Source organism: Equus asinus, chromosome 8 (assembly GCF_041296235.1).
Source record: "Equus asinus isolate D_3611 breed Donkey chromosome 8, EquAss-T2T_v2, whole genome shotgun sequence".
NCBI classification, from domain to species: Eukaryota; Metazoa; Chordata; class Mammalia; order Perissodactyla; family Equidae; genus Equus; species Equus asinus.
In genome coordinates, this window is record NC_091797.1 from 35,983,136 (window position 1) to 35,991,627 (window position 8,492).

Below are 8,492 nucleotides of genomic sequence, written 5' to 3' on the forward strand. Positions count from 1 at the left end.
ACCCGCGAGAAGTCATGTTGTTGACTGGGGCACAACTGGGACATGGACAAAGTTGAACTTAGCTGCTTTCCACCCTTCCCACCTTTCGGGAACCTTCCTTATTGCTTTGGCCTGCCTCGCATCATCTCTCAACCTGTCTGGGTTCCCAGTCCTGCGACATCTTGCTGGTAGAACTCTCCCTTCAGCTGTAATTGATAAATGACTCAGGTAATGCACTTTCTTAGAAATTCCTGAAGTAAAAATCTGTGATCCAAAGGGAAGAACTTTTATGAGTCTTAAAGAGTGCAATTTTGGGTACCTTGTCAGGCAATTGAATTAATGTTTTTAGTACATGTACCTTATTTGCAAACCCTCATGTTGTTGGGGACTGCCTTCTAGTAACACCATAGAGGCTGATGAGCCTTTCTCCTCTTTGGGAGATCCTCCCTAGACAGGGAGCTGATGGCCCTCTGTGAGTCATTGCAACCTCAGGTGATATTTTCTAGGTTAGATGCTGGCTGCTTATATACAGCTCACAGACATGGTGAGCATTCACCAGAAAGAGAGATGGGGCGGAATGCACAATGGATTTTTGGGAGCAGATGTCATTTGATCTCTTCGTTCCTCACCCTTGAGGGAAGGTGAATATTGGCCTCCCAAAGATCCCTCCAATAAGTGACTCCTCCTGTGTCTTTTCCTTTTCCCCCGATGAGCACATGCATGTCTGCCATTTGCTGGAAATCTCTATGTGAGTAAAAGAAACAGAAACTTGTCTGCTTGGTTTCTTTTGGTTCTGGGGTCCTAGATCTGAATTTAGAAATTTGCTATCTATTTTGACTGGTGTTTGCCATGGCAACCAAGGGAGCGAGGTTGTATTTGGCCAGGATTAATATAGTGCAAGATCCCTGGGTAGCGATAGTGGAGAAGGAGCATTAACCACAATCTTTTTGGTCCTGTGTAAGAGAATCAGCCATAAGAAGCAGAAAGTCCTTGGGGAGATAGGCACAGAACAGTGGAGCTGAACTCAACATGGAGCTCATTTGGTTCAGCCCTGCTGTTTATCGATGAAGTTGAAAACCGGAGAGATGATGAAAGGAGTTTGTGCCAGATCATGCAAGTCTTTGGTAGCAGAGTGGAGATGATAATCCAGCTCTTCAGTCTTAACCCCAGGCTTTTCCCATTCAGCAGTCCCTCCTGTTGTTTTCTTCATGCTCAGGGCACAAAGCCCTGTTCCAGAGAGACTTTACTGTGCCTTATATAATATGTCTAAAATAAGGATGGGGCAGACTAAACAAAGAAAATTGTAGAACAGAAAAAGTAAGGTGAAATCAGAAACCAGGCGAGTATTCCAAAAGCGTACTGTGAGAAAATGTACTCTGGTATTGAGTTACAAATTTGGCTATAAGCTCACGAGATGTCACGGAAGGAGGGAAGAGTGGTTACACAGTTTCTTAAAAAGTTAAACATACACCTTCCATATGATTGAGCCATTCCACACCTAGATATTCACCCAAGAGAAATGAAAGAGCAAATGTGCACAAATGTTCCTAGCAGCTCTGTTTGTAATAGCCAAAAACTGTAAACAATCCAAATTTACATGAATAGGTTAATGGATAAACAAATTGTGATATATCCATACAATGGATACTACTCAACAATAAAAAGAAATGGGCTATTGATACGCTCAACAAGGATGAGTCTCAAAATAATTATGCTGAATGAAAGAAGTCAGACCAAAGAGAGTACATAATTTATTCTTTCATTTATGTAAAACTCTAGAAAATGCAAACTAATCTATAGTCGCAGAAATCTGAGCGGAGGTTGCTTAGGAATAGGGAAGGTGGGTGAGTGAGCTGGAAGGGAAAAATTGCCAGGGGCCTTGAGGAAACTTTTGAGAAGGTCAGCTATGCTTGTATCATGACTGTGGAGATAGTAGCCCAAGTGTATACATATGTTAAAACATCAACTTGTGCACTTAAATATATACAGTTTATTATATGTTAATCATACCCTCATAAAGCTGTTAGAAAAAAGTTATTGCTTGTATGACAGAAGTACAGTTATTCCTAGCACTGAGATGGGAGAGAAAGTTTTCTTCTGAGAGTTTCATAATGTTGCTTCTTGTCATTTTCCTCAATGTAAACCTTTGGTAGAACGCCAAAGCTGGATTTGGAAATAACAATTCTATGAAGGATGTTGTGGGGTGGCAGAGATAAGTAGGAGGTGGAAAACAGTGCATTTAGCTGTGCAGCTCTCTGCTGTTCTGCTTTAGTCTGGAGATGAGACTTTAGATTATCAGAAGGAAAACTGTATTACCATCCTTTAGGCAACCCTTCCTAAGTGTTGTCCCTCTCTATTGAGGTCTTTATAAGTAGTAAGGAGCAGTAGTTTTGAGATTCTACTCATTGATAAGTATGTAGACTGTAGGGACTGGGTTGAATTCCTCTTCTGAAAATCAAGGAGCCAGACAGTTCGCAGGACTCCAGGGAAGGCCATCCTGCTTCTCTGTGGGGTAGGAGTGAGGGTGTAATGATTTATTGTCTTCTCTACTTTTCATTGTTCTCTGAACGGTTTCATGAGAATCAGGATTATCCCCCCAACCAGACAGCAAGCACCATCTGGGCAAAATCACCACCCTGTATTTACTTGCTATTCACCACAGTGTCAAGAAGAGCAATGGGCACATGGAAGGCTTTCAATAAATGCTTGTAAAAATAAGTGTTGGGAATAAGAAAAAGGATGTGGATTACACTTTTAGTTATTAACGAATACTTGTTCCTCTGAGACATCTGTTTTGATTACCTCAGCTCATCTGGTTTCTTTGTTCTGCATGTCTTTGACTCTCTTGTACTTCCCCATTATATTTGCTCTCAATGTCCAGGTTGTCTTTGGTTTATGTCTGGGCTGGGTGGCAGTATCCGGTAGCAGTGGTGTGTAGAGTCTCCTCCTTCATTCTCCTTTGGGTCTCGTGGTTCCCAATGCCATTGACATTCCAAAAAATATCCTTCTCTCCCCCAACAAAGGCACCTGATATAGATATTATTTTCTTTGCTGACCTGTCTGACTCACTGATCAAAACATTTATTGAGACATTATTTTGTGCCAGATATTAAGCTTGGTGATTTACAAGTCTATAAATCCTCGCAAAACCTCAAAGAAATAGACTCTATTATTATCAAAACTTTATGGATAAAGAGCAGACCTCATTTGTAAATTATTATGTTTGTCTGCTCTAAGCTGTCCAGAGACTACCTGAAGGACTGACACATGGCACTTATCTCTATGTCGCCTAGCTCAGCACCGATTCAAGATGGAAAAGCTGTGTCATTGATGGAAATGTTGTAAGGTGATAGAAAAACCTGCAGCCATTTGGGAAAAAACATTACAGTTGAGACATACACTAGATCATCTAAAACTTGAGAGAAGAAGCTGAGGGGTAAGTTTCTTTGAGAAATTAGAGCATTCAACAGTGCCCATTTATACTGGGGAATTTAGAATACTGTACACATGACTAGGACAGGACATGGGCTCAGAAAAGACCTAAGAAGAATATAAACTTTAGCCATTGACTGATCTATAGGTTCATTGCAAGCAGAAAGTGAAGGCTGAGGCAGAAGTGTAAATGGCCCAGCTAAGTCTTAAAGGAGTGCTCTAGCACAGAGGCAATCTTCAAAGACTGGGAGATGTGGTTTTGTTAAGCTCCTGGAGTTCAAAGAAATCAGACAAAACACTGGCTGTACACAAGCTATATCTTCAACAATCAGAACAGAGAATCCTCAGAAAGGAGGAGAATCTGATTTCCAGATTTGCCACATATTCAGATGTCCTGTTTTCGACAAAAAGATCACAAAACAGGCAGAGATATTAGAAAGTATGGCCCGTTCAAAGGAAAAAGTTTACAGAAATTGTTCGTGAGGAAGTCCATATATTAGATTTACTAGATGAAGATTTTAAATCAACTGCCTTAAATATTCTCAGAGGACTAAAGAGAACCACAGACAAAGAACTGAAGGAAAACAGGAAAAAAAGTATGAACAAAATAGAAATCTCAATAAAAAGATGAATTTTAAAAAGAAATTGTGGAGATGCAAAGGGCAATAACTGAAATGAAAAATTCGCTAGAGGGATTAAATATCAGATCTGAGCTGGCAAAAGAAAGAATTAATGAATTTGGAGATAGGATGATTGAAATTATCCAGTTGGTAGATCAGAAAGAAAAAAGAATAGAAAAGGTGAACATGGCACAAGGGACCTGTAGGATATCATCAAGCATATGAACATCCCCATTATGAGAGTACCAGTAGGAGAAGAAAGAGAGAAGGGGCAGAAAGAATATTTGAAGGAATAATTGCCAAAACTTCCAAAATTTTATGGAAGACATGAATTTACACATCCAAAGACTCAATGAATTCCAAGGAAGATAACCTCAAAGTAATCCACACCAAACACATTGTGGTCAGATTATTAAAAGCCAAAGAAAAAGAGAATCTTGAAAGTAGCATGGTAGAGTTGCCTTATCACATACAAGTGATCCTCAATAAGACTGACAAGTGATGTATCAGCAGAAACCATGGAGGTTAGAAGGCAGTGAGATGACATATTTAAAGAGCTGAAAGAAAAACTGTCAATGAAGATGTTATATCTGGCAAAACTATCCTTCAAAAACGAAGGAGAAACTGAGACATAGTGAGATAAAAATGATGGGAGGTTGTCACTGGGAGATATGTCTTACAAGAAATGCTCTAGGGAATACTTCAGGCTGACATGAAAGGACACTAGATAGTAACTTGAAGCTATATAAAGAAATAAAGAACCTCAGTAGAAGGGCCAGCCCTGTGGCGAAGCAGTTAAGTTCATGTGTTCTGCTTCGGCGGCCTGGGGTTCACCAGTTTGGATGCTGGGAGTGGACCTACACGCCACTCATCAAGCAATGCTATGGTGGTATCCCACATAGAAGAACTAGAATGACCTGCAGCTAGGATATGCAACTACATACTGGGGCTTTGGGAAGGAAAAGAAAAGAACCCCAGTAGAGGTAGCTATGTAGGTAAATATAAAAGCCAGTGTTATTGTTCTTTTGATTTGTAACTCTTTTTTTTTATAATGAGGGAGTCCTCACGAATGAGATTAGCGCTCTTATACCAGACACTCCAGAGAGCTCTCTCATTCTCTTTCCACCATGTATGAGTTAGTGGGAAAATGACCATCTGGAAACTAGTAAGAGGACTTTTAACAGACACTGAATCTGCTGGAATCTTGATCTTGGACGTCCTAGCACTTAGAACTGTTAGAAATAAATGTTTGTTATTCAATATCTATGGTAATTTGTTATAGTACCCTGAAATGACTAAGACAGTATACAAATGATAAAGATGTAATCTTTGACAATAACGTTATAAAAGGGGAAGGATGGAGATGCAAAAGAGAAGAGTGTTTGTATACGATTGAAAATAAGTTAGCATTATTCAAATGATGCTGTTATAAGTTTAAAACACTAAGTTAATCTCTAAAGTAATCACTAAAAAAAGCACCTAAAAATTATACGCAAAACTAAAGAAGGATGAAATCAAAATAGTATGCTAGAAAATATTAACTAAAGAGAAAAAAAGTCAGCAATGGAGGAGCTGAGGAACAAAAAGCATATAAGACATGCAGAACACAAATGGAAAAATGGCAAATGTAATCTTTCCTTATTAATAATTATTTTAAATGTAAATAGAGTAATCTCTCATTAAAATACAGAGATTTTCAGAATGGATAACAAACATGATCCAACTATATGCTGTCTATAAATAACTCACTTTAGATACAAAGGCATACGAGGTTGAAAATAAAAGGGTTGGAAAAGGTTTTCCATGCCAACAATAACTAAAGGAGATCAAGGGCGGCTATGTTATTATTAGACTAAACAGATTTTAAGCTAAAAAGATTTCAAGAGGCAAAGAATATATTGATAAAAGTCTCAGTTCATCAAGAAGATATAATAATAATAAACATGTATGCACCAAGAGAGTCACAAAATATATGAAAGAAAAATAAACAGAATTGAAGGGAGAAATACACAGTTTTACAGTAATAGTTGGAGACTTCAATACCTCACCTTCAATAATGCATAGAACAATCAGATAAAAAGTCAGTAGGGAAATAGAGAACTTGAACAACACTATAAACCAAATATACTTTACAAACATATACAGAACATTCCTCCTGATAACAGAAGAACACACGTTATTCTCAAGTGCACCTGGAACGTTTTCCAAGATAGATAATATGTTAGGGCACAAAACAAGTCTTAATAAATTTTAAAAGATTGAAATTATACAAAGTATCTTTCTGATCACAGTAGAATGAAACTAGAAATCAATGACAGAAGGACAATTGAAAAAATCATAAACATGTGGCAATTAAACACTTAAATAACAAATGGGTCAAAGAGGAACTCACAAGAGAAATTAGAAAATTCCTTGATACAGAGGAAAATAAAGCCACAGCATAGTAAAACTTATGGGATATAGCAAAAAAAGCAGTAATCAGAGGGAAATTTACACATATCAATGCATACATTAAAAAACAAGAAAAGATCTCACATCACCAAGATCACTGTACACCTTAAGGAAACAGTAAAAGAAGATCAGACTAAACCCAAGTTAGCAGAAGGAAGGAAATAATGAAGATTAAAGCTGAGACAAATGAAATAGAGATTAGAAAAACATCGGAGAAAATTAACAAAACCAAAAATTGGTTCTTTGAAAAGATCAATAAAATTGGCCAACCTTAGCTAGTTTGATCAAGAAAAAGGAGAGAAGACTCAAATTACTAAAACCTGGAATGAAAGAGAAGATGTTACTATCTACTTCACAGAACCAAAAGGATTATAAGAGAATAGTCTTAACAACTCTGCCAACGAGTTGAATAACCTAGATTAAATGGGAAAATTCCTAGAAACACAGAAACCATCAAGACTGAATCAGAAAGAAACAGAATATGTGAAGAGACCTATAACTGGTAAGATTGACTCAGTAACCAAAATCCTCTCAACAGAGAAAAGTCCAGGAACAGAAGTCTTCACTGGTGAATCATAGCAGATATTTAAAGAATTAACAGCAATCCTTCTCAGATTTTTCCCAAAAATTCAAGAGGAAGAGCAATTTCCAACTCATTTGTACAAGTGAAGTGTAATAAAACTCATTCCATTAAGAATGAAGAATATATGCTAAACGTTTGTCACAGAATAAGTGTTCAGTTAACATTAGCCCCTTCTTTCCTCTTAACCCCTGAAAATCAGTGTTTCCTTTAAGATATAGTATCTGAGCTATAGTACCTGACACATATATATATGTGTGTGTCATGACCAAGTGAAACTTATCCTGAAGATGCACAGTTGGTTCAATATACAAAAATCAATCAATATAGTACACTACATTAACAGAATAAAAGGAAAAAACACATAAATCACCTGAACTGATGTAGAAAAAGCATTGAAAAAATTTAACTTTTTGTTATGATAAAAATGCTCAATAAACTACAAATAGAATGGAAGGAAATTTCCTCAACATAATAAAAGATGTACATGAAAAAATCCAGTTAACATCATACTCAATTGTGAAAGATAGAAAGCTTTTCTCTAAGATCAGGAAGAAGACAAGGATGCCTGTTTTTACCACTCTTGTTGTAAAAACTCTCTATATGTGTGTATATATGTATATATGTATGTATATGTATATATGTGTGTGTGTGTATATATATATGTATATAGTATCTGACGCATAGTTAGCTATAGTATAATATGAACTAGGTGTGGTAGACTGGGAGGACCCTAGAAAGTCTCCGTGATGAAAGTCCTCTTGATGTTCCATTGTCTTTGCAAGGCATTACAATGTTTGTTTACCAAATATTTGCTTTCCCATCTCCATGTGTATTACTTTCCTCCCCTTTAAAGTCACAAACTACTACCCCTAATATCCTCTTTTGTCTTCAGCTGAAGATGGTATTTAAGGTGGTGGCTTCAGCCATTTTGGAGAGTTACTCAGTTTTCTGTGTTTTCTCCCATGTATACATGTTATTAAACTTGTTTGATTTTCTGCTGTTATTCTGTCTCATATCAATTTAATTCTTAGATCAACCAGAAGAATCTAGAAATGTAGAAGATATTTCTTTCTCCCCTAAAACTCAAAAGAATTGAAAATAGAAACTAGACTTGAACAGATACTTGTAGCCAATGTTTATAGTAGCACTATTCACAATAGTCAAAAAGTGGAAACAACCAAACAGTCCATCGACAAAGAAAAGGATAAACAAAATGTAGTCTCTCTCTCTATATATATAATGGGGAATATTATTCAGTCATAAAAAATGAAGTTTGATACAAGGTGCAATATGGATGAACCTTGAAAACATTATGTTGAGGGAAATAAGCCAGACACAAAAAGACAAGTGTATGTTTCAATTTATTTGAAATACCTAGAGTAGACATATTCAGAGACGTCAAGTAGATAAGAGGTTACCACAGTGTT